At 43.8% G+C, this 19,635-nt stretch overlaps 1 protein-coding gene and 4 non-coding genes across 6 annotated transcripts in view; 1 reads left to right on the top strand and 4 right to left on the bottom strand.

The window, feature by feature from the left end:
* Nucleotides 1-593: 593 nt before the first annotated feature.
* On the bottom strand, nucleotides 594-704 carry trnal-caa (transfer RNA leucine (anticodon CAA)). The gene is made up of 2 exons: nucleotides 667-704; nucleotides 594-639 (listed from the first exon to the last, which is right to left on the bottom strand). It is a non-coding gene; the product is annotated as a tRNA-Leu (tRNA).
* A 466-nt stretch (nucleotides 705-1,170) lies between these two features.
* On the bottom strand, nucleotides 1,171-1,281 carry trnal-caa (transfer RNA leucine (anticodon CAA)). The gene is made up of 2 exons: nucleotides 1,244-1,281; nucleotides 1,171-1,216 (listed from the first exon to the last, which is right to left on the bottom strand). It is a non-coding gene; the product is annotated as a tRNA-Leu (tRNA).
* A 2,038-nt stretch (nucleotides 1,282-3,319) lies between these two features.
* On the bottom strand, nucleotides 3,320-3,430 carry trnal-caa (transfer RNA leucine (anticodon CAA)). Its single transcript has 2 exons — nucleotides 3,393-3,430; nucleotides 3,320-3,365 (listed from the first exon to the last, which is right to left on the bottom strand). It is a non-coding gene; the product is annotated as a tRNA-Leu (tRNA).
* Nucleotides 3,431-6,042: 2,612 nt separating this feature from the next.
* Nucleotides 6,043-6,153, bottom strand: trnal-caa (transfer RNA leucine (anticodon CAA)). The gene is made up of 2 exons: nucleotides 6,116-6,153; nucleotides 6,043-6,088 (listed from the first exon to the last, which is right to left on the bottom strand). It is a non-coding gene; the product is annotated as a tRNA-Leu (tRNA).
* An 8,320-nt stretch (nucleotides 6,154-14,473) lies between these two features.
* The window catches only part of slc38a4 (solute carrier family 38 member 4), a 56,262-nt gene continuing 51,100 nt past the window's right edge, over nucleotides 14,474-19,635 (top strand). For both annotated transcript variants that reach the window (XM_028570945.1, XM_028570946.1), the window contains exon 1: nucleotides 14,474-14,567. The gene's annotated coding sequence lies outside the window, so the exon portion shown is untranslated. The remainder of the gene's footprint in view (nucleotides 14,568-19,635) is intronic.

Raw genomic sequence — 19,635 nt, 5'->3', positions numbered from 1 at the left:
CTCCTTCCCCCACAGAGAGGTGACGTTCCACGTCCCCAGAGCCAGCGTCTGCCGCCCGGGTCTGGTCCGTCGAGGCCCCTGACCTTCACTGCCACCCATGTGGCATTGCACCCGACCCCAACGGTTCCTCCCACAGGTGGTGGGCCCATGGGATGGAGAGGGAGTTGCCACGTAGCTTGTTCGGGCTGTGCCCGGCCGGGCTCCGTGGCAAACCCGCCACCAGGCGCAGGTGCTCGCCCGACGAGCCCGCCGTCTGGGCCTGGCTCCAGACGGGGGCCCCGGGCTTCCTCCGGGCAGGGTCACTCCATCTCTGCTTAGCTTTTTCATTGGGGTTTTTGAACCATTCTTTGTCTGGCCCCTCACCTGAGACCACTTTGCCTTGGGAGACCCTACCAGGAGCACAAAGCTCCAGACAACACAGCCCTCAGGTTCACAGAGACACACAAACATCTCCACCACGATAAGGTGATGGTTCACGGAGAAGATGAATTATTTTACATTCTACCTTAATATTTTAAGAAGTACCGTGTATAACATTTGCACTGAGGATAACGCTACATTTAACAGTGGGAAAACCACATGCAGTAAAGCTGTGTCAGGAGCGGGATTTGAACCCACGCCTCCATTTGGAGACCAGAAGTCCCTTAACTCAGGAAGGAGTCTAACCTTGAGTCTGGCGCCTTAGACCGCTCGGCCATCCTGACTACTGGTGTAAGAATAAAGGACTGCTATGAATTTCTTTTACCTTCTACCTTAATATTTTAAGAAGTACCGTGTATAACATTTGCACTGAGGATAACGCTACATTTAACAGTACATCTGTGTGGTTCTAAAGATGGCTGGATGATATTTCCTGATTGTTAGGACCAGTTTAGTAAAATGTGCACTGAGGCTAAAGCTACATAGAACAGTGGGACAACAAAAAGCAGTAAAGCTGTGTGAGGAGTTGGATTTGAACCCACACCTCCATCTGGAGACCAGAAGTCCCTTAACTAAGGAAGGAATCTAACCTTGAGTCTGGCGCCTTAGACCACTCGGCCATCCTGACCACTGATGCAACAGGATAGACTGCTCTGAATTTTTACCTTCTATGTTAATATTTAAGAAATATTTAACAAAGTTTCAGTGCACATAAAGCATGCAGTGGGAAAACCACAAGCAGTAAAGCTGTGTCAGGAGCGGGATTTGAACCCACGCCTCCATTTGGAGACCAGAAGTCCCTTAACTCAGGAAGGAGTCTAACCTTGAGTCTGGCGCCTTAGACCGCTCGGCCATCCTGACTACTGGTGTAAGAGGATGGACTGCTATGATTTTATTTTACATTCTACCTTAATATTTTAAGAAGTACCGTGTATAACATTTGCACTGAGGATAACGCTACATTTAACAGTGAGAAAACCACATGCAGTAAAGCTGTGTCAGGAGCGGGATTTGAACCCACGCCTCCATTTGGAGACCAGAAGTCACTTAACTCAGGAAGGAGTCTAACCTTGAGTCTGGCGCCTTAGACGGCTCGGCCATCCTGACTACTGGTGTAAGAATAAAGGACTGCTATGAATTTCTTTTACCTTCTATGTCAATATTCGACTGAAACGAGTCCGACTTACTACCGAGAACCCGGACACAGCTCTCGCTTTGGTTGTACAGAGATTGGATGGCCCTGAGAAGAGACCCCCTCACCCCATACTCCCGCAGCACCTCCCACAGTATCTCCCGGGGGACCCGGTCATACGCCTTCTCCAAATCCACAAAACACATGTAGACCGGTTGGGCATACTCCCAGGCTCCCTCCAGGATCCTTGCGAGTGAAAGAGCTGGTCCGTTGTTCCAAGACCACAGCTCCTCGCCGCAGCTTCAGCAATGGAAACTTTGAACATTGTCCACTCGGGTTCAATGCCCCCAGCCTCCACAGGGATGCACGAAAAGCTCCGCCCGGAGGTGTGAGTTGAAAGTCTGTTGGACAGGGCCTCCTCCAGACGTTCCCAATTTACCCGCACTACACGTTTGGGCTTACCAGGTCTGTCCAGAGTCTTCCCCACCCTCTGACCCAACTCACCACCAGATGGTGATCGGTTGACAGCTCTGCCCCTCTCTTCACCCGAGTGTCCAAAACACACGGCCTCAGATCAGATGAAACGATTATGAAATCGATCATTGACCTTCGGCCTAGGGTGCTCTGGTACCAGGTACACTTATGAGCATCCCTATGTTCGAACATGGTGTTCGTTATAGACAATCCATGACTAGCACAGAAGTCCAACAACAAACAACCACTCTGGTTTAGATCAGGGAGGCCGTTCCTCCCAATCACGCCTCTCCAGGTGTCTCCATCATTGCCCACGTGTGCGTTGAAGTCCCCCAGCAGAACAATGGAGTCCCCCACTGGAGCCCCATGCAGGACTCCAGTCAAGGTCTCCAAGAAGTCCGAATACTCCGAACTCCTGTTTGGTGCATATGCACAAACAACAGTCAGAGTTTTCCCCACCACAACCCACAGGCGTAGGGAGGCGACCCTCTCGTCCACGGGGGTAAACTCCAACACAGCGGCGCCAGCCGGGGCTTGTGAGTATCCCCACACCCGCCCGGCGCCTCACACCCTGGGCAACTCCGGAGAAGAAAAGAGTCCAACCCCTATCCAGGAGTATGGTTCCAGAACCAAGACTGTGCGTAGAGGTAAGCCCCACCAGATCTAACCGGTAGCGCTCCACCTCCCGCACCAGTTCCGGCTCCTTCCCCCACAGAGAGGTGACGTTCCACGTCCCCAGAGCCAGCGTCTGCCGCCCGGGTCTGGTCCGTCGAGGCCCCTGACCTTCACTGCCACCCATGTGGCATTGCACCCGACCCCAACGGTTCCTCCCACAGGTGGTGGGCCCATGGGATGGAGAGGGAGTTGCCACGTAGCTTGTTCGGGCTGTGCCCGGCCGGGCTCCGTGGCAAACCCGGCCACCAGGCGCAGGTGCTCGCCGACGAGCCCGCCGTCTGGGCCTGGCTCCAGACGGGGGCCCCGGGCTTCCTCCGGGCAGGGTCACTCCATCTCTGCTTAGCTTTTTCATTGGGGTTTTTGAACCATTCTTTGTCTGGCCCCTCACCTGAGACCACTTTGCCTTGGGAGACCCTACCAGGAGCACAAAGCTCCAGACAACACAGCCCTCAGGTTCACAGAGACACACAAACATCTCCACCACGATAAGGTGATGGTTCACGGAGAAGATGAATTATTTTACATTCTACCTTAATATTTTAAGAAGTACCGTGTATAACATTTGCACTGAGGATAACGCTACATTTAACAGTGGGAAAACCACATGCAGTAAAGCTGTGTCAGGAGCGGGATTTGAACCCACGCCTCCATTTGGAGACCAGAAGTCCCTTAACTCAGGAAGGAGTCTAACCTTGAGTCTGGCGCCTTAGACCGCTCGGCCATCCTGACTACTGGTGTAAGAATACGGACTGCTATGAATTTCTTTTTACCTTCTACCTTAATATTTTAAGAAGTACCGTGTATAACATTTGCACTGAGGATAACGCTACATTTAACAGTACATCTGTGTGGTTCTAAAGATGGCTGGATGATATTTCCTGATTGTTAGGACCAGTTTAGTAAAATGTGCACTGAGGCTAAAGCTACATAGAACAGTGGGACAACAAAAAGCAGTAAAGCTGTGTGAGGAGTTGGATTTGAACCCACACCTCCATCTGGAGACCAGAAGTCCCTTAACTAAGGAAGGAATCTAACCTTGAGTCTGGCGCCTTAGACCACTCGGCCATCCTGACCACTGATGCAACAGGATAGACTGCTCTGAATTTTTACCTTCTATGTTAATATTTAAGAAATATTTAACAAAGTTTCAGTGCACATAAAGCATGCAGTGGGAAAACCACAAGCAGTAAAGCTGTGTCAGGAGCGGATTTGAACCCACGCCTCCATTTGGAGACCAGAAGTCCCTTAACTCAGGAAGGAGTCTAACCTTGAGTCTGGCGCCTTAGACCGCTCGGCCATCCTGACTACTGGTGTAAGAGGATGGACTGCTATGATTTTATTTTACATTCTACCTTAATATTTTAAGAAGTACCGTGTATAACATTTGCACTGAGGATAACGCTACATTTAACAGTGAGAAAACCACATGCAGTAAAGCTGTGTCAGGAGCGGGATTTGAACCCACGCCTCCATTTGGAGACCAGAAGTCACTTAACTCAGGAAGGAGTCTAACCTTGAGTCTGGCGCCTTAGACGGCTCGGCCATCCTGACTACTGGTGTAAGAATAAAGGACTGCTATGAATTTCTTTTACCTTCTATGTCAATATTCGACTGAAACGAGTCCGACTTACTACCGAGAACCCGGACACAGCTCTCGCTTTGGTTGTACAGAGATTGGATGGCCCTGAGAAGAGACCCCCTCACCCCATACTCCCGCAGCACCTCCCACAGTATCTCCCGGGGGACCCGGTCATACGCCTTCTCCAAATCCACAAAACACATGTAGACCGGTTGGGCATACTCCCAGGCTCCCTCCAGGATCCTTGCGAGAGTGAAGAGCTGGTCCGTTGTTCCAAGACCACAGCTCCTCGCCGCAGCTTCAGCAATGGAAACTTTGAACATTGTCCACTCGGGTTCAATGCCCCCAGCCTCCACAGGGATGCACGAAAAGCTCCGCCGGAGGTGTGAGTTGAAAGTCTGTTGGACAGGGGCCTCCTCCAGACGTTCCCAATTTACCCGCACTACACGTTTGGGCTTACCAGGTCTGTCCAGAGTCTTCCCCCACCCTCTGACCCAACTCACCACCAGATGGTGATCGGTTGACAGCTCTGCCCCTCTCTTCACCCGAGTGTCCAAAACACACGGCCTCAGATCAGATGAAACGATTATGAAATCGATCATTGACCTTCGGCCTAGGGTGCTCTGGTACCAGGTACACTTATGAGCATCCCTATGTTCGAACATGGTGTTCGTTATAGACAATCCATGACTAGCACAGAAGTCCAACAACAAACAACCACTCTGGTTTAGATCATGGAGGCCGTTCCTCCCAATCACGCCTCTCAGGTGTCTCCATCATTGCCCACGTGTGCGTTGAAGTCCCCAGCAGAACAATGGAGTCCCCACTGGAGCCCCATGCAGGACTCCAGTCAAGGTCTCCAAGAAGGCCGAATACTCCGAACTCCTGTTTGGTGCATATGCACAAACAACAGTCAGAGTTTTCCCCACCACAACCCGCAGGCGTAGGGAGGCGACCCTCTCGTCCACGGGGGTAAACTCCAACACAGCGGCGCTCAGCCGGGGGCTTGTGAGTATCCCCACACCCGCCCGGCGCCTCACACCCTGGGCAACTCCGGAGAAGAAAAGAGTCCAACCCCTATCCAGGAGTATGGTTCCAGAACCAAGACTGTGCGTGAGGTAAGCCCCACCAGATCTAACCGTAGCGCCCACCTCCCGCACCAGTTCCGGCTCCTTCCCCACAGAGAGGTGACGTTCCACGCCCCCAGAGCCAGCGCCTGCCGCCCGGGTCTGGTCCGTCGAGGCCCCTGACCTTCACTGCCACCCATGTGGCATTGCACCCGACCCCAACGGTTCCTCCCACAGGTGGTGGGCCCATGGGATGGAGAGGGAGTTGCCACGTAGCTTGTTCGGGCTGTGCCCGGCCGGGCTCCGTGGCAAACCCGGCCACCAGGCGCAGGTGCTCGCCCGACGAGCCCGCCCGTCTGGGCCTGGCTCCAGACGGGGCCCCGGGCTTCCTCCGGGCAGGGTCACTCCATCTCTGCTTAGCTTTTTCATTGGGGTTTTTGAACCATTCTTTGTCTGGCCCCTCACCTGAGACCACTTTGCCTTGGGAGACCCTACCAGGAGCACAAAGCTCCAGACAACACAGCCCTCAGGTTCACAGAGACACACAAACATCTCCACCACGATAAGGTGATGGTTCACGGAGAAGATGAATTATTTTACATTCTACCTTAATATTTTAAGAAGTACCGTGTATAACATTTGCACTGAGGATAACGCTACATTTAACAGTGGGAAAACCACATGCAGTAAAGCTGTGTCAGGAGCGGGATTTGAACCCACGCCTCCATTTGGAGACCAGAAGTCCCTTAACTCAGGAAGGAGTCTAACCTTGAGTCTGGCGCCTTAGACCGCTCGGCCATCCTGACTACTGGTGTAAGAATGCGGACTGCTATGAATTTCTTTTACCTTCTATGTCAATATTTAAGAAATATTTACCAAAGTTTCAGTGCACATAAAGCATGCACTGATGCAAAGACAGTGATCATCTGTGTGGTTCTAAAGATGGCTGGCTGATATTTCCTGATTGTTAGGACCAGTTTAGTAAAATTTGCACTGAGGCTGAAGCTACATAGAACAGTGGGACAACAAAAAGCAGTAAAGCTGTGTGAGGAGTTGGATTTGAACCCACACCTCCATTTGGAGACCAGAAGTCCCTTAACTCAGGAAGGAGTCTAACCTTGAGTCTGGCGCCTTAGACCACTCGGCGATCCTGAACACTGGTGCAACAGGATAGACTGCTATGATTTTATTTTACATTCTACCTTAATATTTTAAGAAGTACCGTGTATAACATTTGCACTGAGGATAACCGTACATTTAACAGTGGGAAAACCACATGCAGTAAAGCTGTGTCAGGAGTGGGATTTGAACCCACACCTCCATTTGGAGACCAGAAGTCCCTTAACTCAGGAAGGAGTCTAACCTTGAGTCTGGCGCCTTAGACCGCTCAGCCATCCTGATTACTGGTGTAAGAATACAGACTGCTATGAATTTCTTTTACCTTCTATGTCAATATTTAAGAAATATTTACCAAAGTTTCAGTGCACATAAAGCATGCACGGATGCAAAGACAGTGATCATCTGTGTGGTTCTAAAGATGGCTGGCTGATATTTCCTGATTGTTAGGACCAGTTTAGTAAAATTTGCACTGAGGCTAAAGCTACATAGAACAGTGGGACAACAAAAAGCAGTAAAGCTGTGTCAGGAGTGGGATTTGAACCTACACCTCCATTTGGAGACCAGAAGTCCCTTAAAGTGATGGTTCGGAGTAATTTCCCCCTAGGGTCCTTTGCACCATGACCTCGAGTCAAACACCCCTCCAGAAGCTTTTTTCAGATGGGTCGAACATTCGACGAGTTAGCGTGATCAGCTGAATAGCTTAGTGCAGGCGCTAATGGATCCAACTGTGTATATAAATATTTATTAATTTAATGATTAAATAAGGTAGTGTCTCCAAACTTACCTCAATTATTACTTGTCTCCTGCTAGATGTACTACAGCACTTACTTTTCAAAAAAAAGTTAAATTAATAAATATTTTTGTTGTATCTCTTTTCGATGTTGTAATTTGTAGACGTCCCTAAGCACTAGAAGTTTGGTATCATTTGGGGCATTATTAGTGGGGTAACTTACACAGTTGGATCCATTAGCACCTGCACTAAGCTACTCAGCTGATCACGCTAACTCATCCAATGTTACACCCAGCTGAAAAAAGCTTCGGGGGGGGAGGGGTGTTTGGCTCGAGGTCAAGGTGCAAAGGACCCTAGGGTGAAATTACTCCGAACCATCACTTTAACTCAGGAAGGTGTCAAACCTTAAGCCTGGCGCCTTAGACCCCTCGGCCATCCTGACTACTGGTGTAACAGGATAGACTGCTATGGTTTTCTTTTACCTTCTGCCTTAATATTTTAAGAATGAAAACAACAGTAACCAAGGATGTGGGGCTTAGTGGAACAGTCAAAGGCAGAGCAGAGTACATTTTAGCCACTGGTGACTCCTAAGTGGCTCCTTGTGAAGATGATTAGGGACTGTGCGATTATTTTTGACTGTATGTCTGTAGGTTTTTATTTTCATCCCAATCAAACAGGCCTGTTTGAAAAAGACATGCGGACCTCATAAGTTATAACTGACTTAAACGTCTCTTGTACAGTGTAAATCTTTTTCCTGTACAGTCGCTCCTTCATTCTGCATCACAACAAAAGCTGAAGTAAAGAGTAGAGTATAACATGATGCATGTTCAGTATCACATTTTGTTAGTCTGATTGGTGCAATGAAACACGTTGACTGTGGCCTGTTTACAGTTTGGAACGTTACAAATATGATCACTTTCGGGCACGCATCTTTCCTTCAGTCCACAAACCGATCCGAACACATTCTTTTATCACGTGTTCTGTCACAGTTAGTCGAGCTGTAACCATAAGACACTTTGTTTTCATGTGGCACTTAGGTCGTAGCGCCAGCTGCGTGTCAAATGAAAGCTTACCGGTGGCATACACAGCTGTCTCCCTCTCTCTGTGTGGGCAGCGACTTCAACCAGTTACTGACAGCGATTCACTTGTTTTGTGATATTATATTATTGTTTGGCTCGGCAGGAAATAAAAGTTCCCTCTGAGTCTCCAGCTACAGCTCCAAAACACATCTGGTCAATGTTTGCGGTTAGGCGACTGAGATTCACCTAATCACCATCAGACCTGATTCATATGAAGTTTCAATATTTGAAATGCAGCGGTGAGGCAAAGATATTACAGTGTTCAAGCCCCTCAGAAACAACAAGTGTCTGGATCAGTGACCTTCTTTTAAATCACTTCTTAAAACACATCTTTGTAGACTTGCTTTTGTGTGATTCCGTCATGTTATCGTCTTTCTCATTAAGGTATCTTTTTTTCCCCCCCATCACCCGTTAACTTGATTTTGTTTATTGAATCGTGATTTTATTTTTTCTGTCCTTTATAGCTGCCCCATCTTTCCTTTTTCACTCTTACAATGATGTGTATATATGGGTATGCATATTGATTTAATGGGCTTTTATTTACTCTGTCAAATCCCTTTTTAAAGGTACTATACAAATAGTTATTATTATTATTATTATTATTATAATATCAATGTACAGTAGAGCTCATTGTGTGCAGGGGGGAGAGATTTTTCACAAAATGATCATTTTTGGTCATCGAAAATGGATTTGTGCAAATTTATAATAATGTAACACAAATCCATTTTAAATTCAATTCATACCAAAATTTGCAGCTAACATATAATGTGTCTGCTCCAAATAGAATCTTCTCCGTCAAAAGCTGCACTCACAGGGGAGCAGACCGCATTAAAACTTCTGCGCGCATCGCATTCCTGTCGCTTCCCACACCACATCAACATAAATCTATCACACCTTTTATAAAAGACACAACTGAGGGATGACTGGATGGAAATTAAGCTGGCAAAATACATTGAGAGCCCGGTGAGCTAAGTGTTCGTCCAAGAATGTATACGTACTTGTAGGAAGGGGAGAGAGCTGCCAATCATCTAACTGTACATCCTACAGGAAGTGATGTCCGTCACAGTAACACGCCTGTTGGCGTGGAGAATGGAGAATGGAGAAAAATGGATGTCAAGCAGACATCAGCTTCCGCTTTCCACCCTGTGATTACAGGAGGAGGAAGTAGCAGAGAACATTAGATACGAATTGGAAACCCAAGAAGGGAGAAGAAAGGAATGCTGTCCATGTGCCGTCTTAATGGCTGTGAGTGTGATGGTCCCTCCGCTCTACTAAGCCTACGTTCAGACTGCAGGCCAGAGTGACCCAGATCAGATATTTTTTTGCTCATATCTGGTTTCTTCATGACCGTTTTAACAGCCCAAGTCACGTGGCAGCCGATCTTTTTCCAGTTCTGACTTGGGCCATTTTCATATGTGGTCCGAATACGTTACAGGCCAGGTATTTTAAAAATGCGGCCCGAGTCTGGACAGTCAGATCGCAACTCACGCAACTCTCTGGTTGTATTGTGCATCTTAGAAAGACGTGGTTGGCTAGTGAGCCTTTTTGTTTGGACGGACTAGCTGCTACGTTTGGTTCAGGGCATGTGTACTTCCAGTTCAGTGAGCTTTGGTTAGCTGTCATGCCAAAAAAAGGCAAGGCATTTTGGAGGTTAATAGTTTTGTGTAGCTGCAGATCACCTGGTTGGACACCTGAACACTGGTACTAGTTGTGTTAAACATTAAGAGTATTTTGGGTCAGAAGGTGTAACGCTGGGTGTACATACTGACCAAAAAGATCTCACGGATTCGGTTAAAAGATCTCACTGTTCCCAAGTTGCTTTCTTTGGCTTATCCTCAGTGGTGGATCTAGACAATTTTACTTGTGTGTGTGTGTGTGTGTGTGTGTGTGTGTGTGTGTGTGTGTGTGTGTGTGTGTGTGTGTGAGCGCAAACATCTGTTTGTAGCATTGCTGAGCATAATACTTTAATTCAGAACAGAGTAGCTTCAGTCTAATATTTGCATTAATTTGAACATGTGTTACTCCACTTGCATTTATCAAGGTGTGGACAATAACAATAAAGCTGATAGTGATTTTGTTTGCAATCACTGTCCGTGCGTATTGTCTCCACTTGTCATTGTGGCACAACATTCTTATTATATGATTTCTCAGCTTGTCCACCAGCAGCAGAATGTCCTCCCTGTTTCAGATTCACTTTTCTTTGTTTCCATTCCAGACAATTTTCTTGTAAAAAATATTAGATCATTGTTACTGATATTAGCGACTCCACACAAATAAAGAAATTGTTTTATTAAAATCACTTAACAGACACAGGCCATGTAAGGCAAGGCAAGTTTATTTGTAGAACAATTCATACAGGCAACTCAAAGTGCTTTACAGAGGCATCAAAAAGCATCATAATAATAAACAATAAAAGTACTTTTAAGAAACAAAGAAAGTTAAAATAAAATTATTAAAATAAGACAGTAAGAGTATATTTAAAGACAAGAATAATTAGTTAAGAATTAAAATGATGTATCAAATTTATAAGAAAGCTGCAGTGAACAATAATGTTTTCAGCCCCGATTTAAATAATCCAATCCAATCCAATCCACCTTTATTTATAAAGCACTTTAAAAACAACACTGTTGACCAAAGTGCTGAACACAGTCTATGAATAAACAATAACATACAACAGAGGCACAACACAATATTAATAAAACAATAAAAATGAATACAGCAATACAAAACTCAAAATCAACCCTCAAACTGAGTTAAAAGCCAAAGAAAATAAATGAGTTTTAAGACGAGATTTAAATAAGCTAACAGTGTGAGCAGACCTCAGGCATACAGGAGTTTGTTCCACAGCTGAGGGACTTAATAACTAAATGCCACTTCACTTTGTTTAGTCCTAGTTCTGGGAACACACAACAAATCTGTCCCAGAAAACCTTAGTAAGATTTTAAAATCTATCCTATGACTCACAGGAAACCAAGGACCAGTGTAATATGGTCGGTTCACCTGGTGTTTGTAGGGACTCTGGCAGCAGCATTCTGGATCAGCTGCCAGATTTGACTGACCATTACAATAACCTACCTTACGGAAAATGAACGCATTAAGTTTTTCTGTGTTTTCTTTAGACAGAAAACCCTTAATTCAAGCTATATTTTCAGGTGGTAATAGGGAGATTTAGTAATAGCTTTTAAGTGGTTGTTAAAATTCAGGTCATAGTCAATAATTACACCAAGATTTCTGGCTTGATTTTTCTAGCTTTTGATGACATGGAGTCAAGGTGAGCACTGATCTTGTGACTGTAGTCGTTGCTGCTAACTGGGGTGGCAAGGCTTTCTTTCAGGGTGGCATTTGCCACCTTATGCCACCCCGGTAGATCCGCCCCGGATTTTGATACATTTTTGATGAAATTAAATTATTATTTAATAGGACACTTTTTATTTAAAAGGTGAGAAACTCTTTTTAGCCACCAAATAACAAATAAAAATGTGTTGAAATCAGTAAAATTATCTATACAACAATGCAATGGAAAAAAGCAACATGCTGATCAAATTTAATTTGGTCCGTTTCAATAATGTTGTGTTACTTGTGCCAGGAAACAAAATTGTTCCATAACCCAACATAAGGTCACCCACCCAACCTATAACCCAACAGCCTTAACCCAGCTTTTGGGTTATTAAAATAACCTAGCATTTTTTTGTGTACAGTCAACAGATGTCAGTAATCAGAGTAATTCCTAACCCTGACCCACCCTAATGAAAACCTTTTGACCTGATGATAATATGTAAAGAAACCACAGGGCGGGAACCAGAACCACATGCTGACTACTAAAGTGGAGTCATTTTTCTGTTGTATACTGTATGTCAATTATAGGTCAGTGGGGCAATAGCATGGCCAATATTGCAGTAGTCATCAAATTCAGTCAAATCTGTACAAAGGAACATATTTCATGTTTGACTTTTAAAGTGCCCATATTATGAAAAAAACACTTTTTCTGGGATTTGGGGTGTTCTTTTGTGTCTCTGGTTTTGCTCTCGTTTGGCTTCGTATGGATGGTGAATACGGATCCGTATTGATGATGTCATCGCCACACCCCTCTTTTACACCCTCTCTCACTGACGCGCACACCTGCGGTGAAGCTAAGCGAGCATGTCCCATCTCCGTGGTCAAACCAGCACACTATATCTAAATACTGTGTCTCTGCTCCCTGACCCTTCCCTCTGGATTCTACACAAGATATATTGCTAACGTTATGTAGCCAACGTTAAACATCGCTAAAGTAGCTGACCGCTAAAGTAGCTGACCGCTAAAGTAGCTGACCGCTCCAGCAGCGAAGTAACGTTAACGTTAGCTGCTATGGCTATCTGTTTATAAAGTGGAAGTAGACAACTTATCAACTAGCTAGCTAATCTGTCTGCTTATAAACTCCTTGAACGGATTATAGTAACTTTTACCATGGCTTATCGTAGAAAGGCTACTGCAAGAAAAACGTATGGATTATTAAAAAGACATCATTCATGGATCATTGATGTTTGTTTGACTGCCGATGTTAGAGCTAGCTAACGTTAGCCGATAACGTTAGCTCGCTACTAGCGCGCTGCAATCATGCAAAATAAAAAGCAATCCAACAGCACATTATACAATGTAAACAAAGACACGTTTTCTTGCGGCGGCAGTGGTGAAAGGTATTATAGTCCACGGATGTATTAAGAGAACGTTATAATCTAGCTAGTCATGTTATGATGGGAAGTGGAAGTGACTATGCTCTTCTTCTCCGTATTTGGTGAATTTCTGTAGAAGAAACAGCGCCGCCTATAGGCCTGGACTATGAAGTAGCGTATTGAGTCATTTACAAGTGGATTCGTTTGGACGCAACTTTTCTTGAAACGAATCCAGGGAAGACGGGTAAAAAAAAGATCGTTTTGGTACATGTGGATGGGGCCTGAGACGCGCGTGTCACGCAGGCAGTGTGTAAGCTCTAACCTGTTAACATGGGAGCGGAAATATGAAGGGACACGCAACGGACACGCTCGCGCGACACCTGCAAACAACTGTTAGCCTGTTAAAACTTCAGGAAGCTGATTGTGTGACTTTATTGACTGTGTATTAGAATTAAAGTTTCAGTTTTATTAAATAATTGCTCAAAGCATTTAAACTAACTTTTGTGTTGGAGTTTGTAACATTCCAAAATGTTAATTTTGACTTAAAGATTTCCATTTTTTACTGTAAATTCATATTGGTTCCAAATATCGGTTACCGGTTTTATTAACTACTAATAATCGGTATTGTACCCCTACCCAATACTTTAAGTGTGTGTGGACCCTGGGCTGTCTACAGAGACCGTGTTTTTTTTTTACAGTGTGTTTACGGGACAGGCAGCTCGCGGATAGTGATAGTGGAGATGTTTGCTGTATGTGACAAAAAAATGTTGTAGCCTAAAAAACGTGTGACATCACCACTGGATCAAAATATTGTCTGTCAAATAAGCATGTGACCCGTTTCAACTCCACCCTTTAAAGAATCCGAATCGAGAATCGATAAGAACCGGATTCAAAAGGAAGATTCGGAATTGCAGTTCTATATAATAATACAGCAGTATTAATACAGTAATAATACCAAAGTGGGTGGTTTTGCTGCTTTAAATATCTGAATTTTTCTTCCACCACTGACTGTAAAGTTACAGAGACAAAAACCTTAAGTAGGCTACAATGCTTGAGCAGGCTACTTGATCATAACATGCAGTTCATGTTATGATCAAGTAGCTGTTTTGACTCCTTTCCTTTCCTACTTTCCCTTGAACGCATCTGAGCATTAGACAACGTGGCCGGGCGGAATGTAAACAAAGGATCCCAGTCAGTAAACGGGCCCAATCATTAAATAAACCTTCTCTTTTCATTTCATCTGAAACGTTGCACAAACACCCTTTATAGCCTGTATACACATGCATACTGATTATTCTATCTTAAGATAACGCATTTGAGATGAAAAAAAGGGAACAATTAGACCGAATGAATCCACTTTAGAATGTCATTTTAAGTCAATATATAAGCTCTTTCCCCAGCTTAAATTACTTGCCAAACGATAGCCTACCTGGAAGGGAAAGGGAGTGATTGAGAGAATAGGGAGCCCCCAGCAATGATTGGCGGTGTAACACGACGCTTCGGGAGTCCTGCATCATCACATGGCAGATGGAAATTTCCACTCAGTCTTCTCGCTTGTTAAATGGAAAGGGTCTCCAACTCTTGTCTCCACTAGTCCGCCTGCTAGCTGCTGCAGCTGTCCGCCTCCACCGAAACATTAGGTAAGCCCCTCCAACATTTACATATCTATTACACTTTAGGCCTACATTTATTACATTTTTTTCTCTCACAAATCTACCCGCGAGTGTGCTTTGCTGCCTTATTTTGATGTTTGACGGCGGGTTGCTTAGATTCGGACGGTTGCTCTGATGTCAAATGGAATCGAGAGTTTTTTTTTTTAAACAGGCTAATGTAGAAAACGTAGGAAAATAAAAAAACAGAAGGCTTGTGCGCGAGTTTTCCAAAGACTCGTGTCCCATTTTATTTTATTTTTTTTTACCTCCTTGACTTTTTTTTTTTCTCAGATACATTCATAGTTGCAAACTAAACACACAAAAGAGAAAGAGCAACAGCAGCTGTTTGTGGAGTGCTTCCTCTGGGTGTTGCCTGTAGTCAAGAAAGCAGGGTATACGCGCCAAACATGCGTCTGTATTTCCACAAGAGAAACAGGCTTTAATAGTCTGGCGCACGGGGTCCATTTACTGTCTTTTTACGCTCACAAATAGGCTACACGTTTGCACTGAAGGCACCAGTTGATGCTATGGTTCGAAAACTCCCAGTTTGCACGTTGTGTTGGTTTCATACTGTGCTGCCTTTCCGCCTTTACTGACACAAAGGCGACTATTATTATTGTTTTCCAGTTTGCATCATGTAATGCTAGGCTGCTTTCGTGGCTGCTCCCATGCAGCGTCTATGCAAGTCACCAATCATAGAGTTTAAGTTATTTGGAAGGGATAAACAGAGGAGGAATATGCATAATGGTATTATATGTGGGGCATGTCTTTATGTAACAGCCAACAGACAGTAGCATGCTGAGTGTGGCCTGCTGCAGGGCCCACTGAGGGCTAATAAATATGTTATGACTGTAATCACAGGCTTATGGAAGAGGATTAGGGCCACATGCGAGAAATGTATGTGAGTTAACTGAGTTTGAAGTCAGTAATTCTGTGGGGGGAAAAGTCAGGATTCTGAGTTTAAGATCTAGTTTAAGAGGCTCGGAAAATGCCGGAAATAATGGGGATTCTGAGTTTAAAGTCTGGTTTCTGAGAAAAAAAAAGTCAGAATTCTGAGTTTAAACTTCTGACTTCTTTCTAAGCATTCTGACTTTAAACTCAGAAATCTCAAATACATTTTTCACATTGGCAGTGAACCTCTTTCGTACATGCTCAAACTGCTGCCATGCTCTGGTTGGAAATATTGTGCTAAATTGTTTAATTCTTTTTAACTTAACTCCAAAAACTTCATGATGGCTACCCTCAGGATCACCACAGAAACTAGATTTTTCTTTCTTTTATGTCATCCCTTTCTCATCAAATTTACTGATTTTGAATGTAGTCTTTCTCTGTTTGATTCTATAAGTACTTGGGAATCACTTTGAGAAAGAAATGGCAATAACAGGGGTCAGCAATGTTTCCAAATGTCTCTGTTTTAGGGGCTCGGAAAACGTTGGAATAATGTGGCTGTGAAACCTAAACATAGCAAAAGATATGCGTTTTTAAACTAAACGTATTAGTGTGGCTGTAGTATTAGTAAAGCTGCAAAGATTAAGCGATTTGTTTAGTTGTCAACTATTAAATTAATCGGCAACTATTTTGATCATCGGTTTATTTTTTATGAAATAAAAGCAAAAATTCTCTGATTCCAGCTTGTTAAATGTGAATATTGTTGTAGTTCCTTCTCTCATCTGTGACAGTAAACTGAATATCTTTGAGTTGTGGACAAAACAAGACACTTGAGGATGTCATGTTCGGCTTTAGGAAACACTGTCAGACTTTTTTTCACCATTTTCTGACATTTTATAGACCAAACAACTAATCAATTATTCAAGAAAATAACGGTTATGTTGCCGTCCTAAGCCTAAAACAGAGGGGTATCCTTTTGTTCTTCATGGGGATTTCCAAAACGTGCCTTTAGTTCGCTACTTTTCATATACATGCTCAGTTGTTGCCACTTTCTTTGCTGTAATACTTTATGTTCATCCTCTTAAGCCACTATGAAGTTAAGCGTTTGAAGTGACAGCCCATGATCGCAGCCACATACAGCAGATCGACTGCTCATAGGCTGAAAACAAAGACTAGACTCAGCCAAGAGAATATCTTGGCTTTGGTACAGTTAAGTGGTGTGTTCAGTTTCTATCATTGCTCTTCTGACTGCTAAAAATACCCCGTTGCCATACAGTGACTTTCAAAACCCGCTCTGTTCTCTGTGCACCTTACTTACATAACAGTTAGAACGGATCTGGCAATGTCTTCCCTTAGCGAAGCTCCACCTATGTCTTTGTCACACAGCTTTTTAAGTTTCTACACTTAGACAGTAACAGGGCTGCAACTAACGATCATTTTCATTGGTGATTAATCTTTTGATTGTTTTCTCCATTAATCGACTAGTTGTTTGGTTTATAAAATGTCAGAAACTGATGACAAATGACAATCAGTGTTTCCTAAAGCCCAAGATGACTTGAAACGAGAAAGGTCACAAATGTCAGTTATTAAAGAAAGCGTAAAGTCACATTGCCTGACTGCAACTACCCATTTTAGAACAGGAGTTTGGAATAAATAAGGTGTAATGAAATTGATTCAAGTTGACTTGTAATCTGTTAAATTGCATTATTAATCCCTAGTTTAAGGGGTCACTCCAGCCATTTAGTATTGCACTTCCACAAAGATGGGGGACATGCAAGGGACAAATAAAAAAAAAGAATGGTCGAAATCGAAGAAGCATGAGATAAGGCTGCTCAATTATGGAAAAAATAAATCATGAACACGATTATTTACCACGATTACTCAATGACTTTGTTGCATTTATTGAAGTTAAAAAACAGTGAATCAGTTAAACAAGTCAACAGTGAAAGCACCTTGAAACTGTGAAATTTCCCCTTAATACTTTTGCCGTTTGAAAATTTTTTTTCTTCCTTCAGAACACGAGACAAAATAAGAGTTTGTGTGATCGTTAGGAGGCGAAGTAGTAATTTAGCGCTTAAAATGTTGATTAATTGCACAGTCCTAGCTTAAACTGAAATGTACTGACTTTTAGTCTTTAGTATGGATGCTGCATTTCCCATAATGCATCTCAATAGTGTCTTTCATTCAACCCTCCCTGACTGCTATATGTCTACATTTCTCAAACTCCGCGGCTCCAAGTTTGTAACGCAGGCTTTCTGGTCAATTCTCCAGCCCAAGCTGAGGTGACCCTGATGACATCAGTATGACATCAGCTGCTGCTGGTGCGGGCTGATGTAAGTCAGGGCGCAAATGAGCAAATGATGTGCGAGCCAGATGCTGAGTCAGTTTGAAAAGGAGTGGATGTCACGCACACAAAGACACAATGACTACGTTTACATGCACATAATATTCAGTTTTTTGCCCTTATTCTGAAAAAGACAATATTTCGACTAAGCTGTTTACATGGCTAATGGAAGTGAATATTCCACTAATATTCCCGTTTACGTGTAACCATGCAAAACCGGATTTTTTTCAAAGTTTTCCAGCGGCGACGGATTGTTGGAGTGTGCGAACACAGCTTCCCTCTTTCATTATTATTATCCCGTTGTGATGTTTGCGCCTTTCCAAAACCCTGTTGACATCCAAGTCTTTGATAATGTTTAAAAGTAGCTGTGTTTCTCCTTATCGGGTCTGCAGCCTTGCAAACTGTTGGCTGGTTGATTTGTGCACAGAAACCATAGCAACGCACAGCACTGACCATGCAGGAAAACCCCTCCCCCCCGATTGAGACGCATATTCCGAATGCGCTGTATACATGTCCAAACAATGGCTCTAAAACCCGAATAATACCGAAATCGGAAAATGCTATATTTGGAAAAAGGCCTCATTCGGAATATCCAACCGCAATATGCTCTTTACATGACCTGGATCAAATTTGGAATATTGTCATATTCGGAATAATAGTGGAATATTGGTGTGCATGTAAACGTACTGAGTGAGGCAGGGGCGCAGACGGAGGAAGCAACTGGCAGCTTTCCAAAACACTGTCAACACATTGAATTAAAACCTGAGAAGGTGGCACTCTGTAGAATGTAAGCAGCTGCCTGTTGTTTTACCTGCAGGATTGCATAAGTCAATGGCGTGGAAGCTGCATTGAGTACACTTGTAATGGTCACAAAGCAACCATGTGCATCAGAGCTTCTTTTTTTTTTTCCCAAATGTGAACCAGGGCTCATTATTTAACACGATTACTTATTGACTTTCGGAAAGATGTTGCATTTAGTGAACTTCAAAAAACACATCCACATTAAAAAAACACCTTGAACTGTCAAATGTCCCTAGTAGATAGTGCATAGTTTCTGTCGCCCCCGTGAGGAATTCTAAGCAATGACAACAAAACTGTCAGCGCGTCCACATGATACAAGCCTTCCGTGATCGCGCACCGCCCCCGCCCCTCCAACACACTAGTTGCTAGTAGCCAAGGAGGACACGGAGGATTAAAAAAAACATGATGGACTCTTCAGAAGAGGTCATTATCTTCACTTGAGTTCCTGCGCGCAAAAGACGTCGGACACCACAATCTTCTGAACATAGTCATACTGAGAAATACTGAGAGAGCTGGAGCCGATTAGCTAATCTTAATTATCTTTGTAGCAACTCATTTGGCAATGGCTTGAATGTAATGGATGTTCGTTAAGCTTTAATACTTTTCCCGTTGAACTTTTAGAAGTCCCTCTTCAGCTAAATCATACGTTATTACAGAAATGTGCGATGAAAAAGCACTGCCGGATGCGGTATGCGTGTAATATGTTCGAATCTTTGTTTGTACTTCCACATATCTGCTCCATTTTACCGTTTCATGTTATAGGAGTCGTATTAAGTTACTAGTGATAAAGACCTAACATATACTGGTGTTGCTGCTTCATAATAAAAGCTTTTAAATTAACGAAATAACGAGAGACTTTTATTGTGAAGAATTTATGGGAAATGAACATCCACCGTTTAACAGCCACTCCTTTGACTACTCGGGCTTGCCGGCTTCTAAGTTGTGACGTAAGAACAGGGGCTGTAGTAACATCCCACACGCTGGTGAATTCTGTTACATTTTATGAAACAAAAGAAAAGGTTA

Source organism: Perca flavescens, chromosome 23 (assembly GCF_004354835.1).
Source record: "Perca flavescens isolate YP-PL-M2 chromosome 23, PFLA_1.0, whole genome shotgun sequence".
NCBI lineage: Eukaryota > Metazoa > Chordata > Actinopteri > Perciformes > Percidae > Perca > Perca flavescens.
This window is presented reverse-complemented; position numbering and strand designations above follow the sequence as displayed.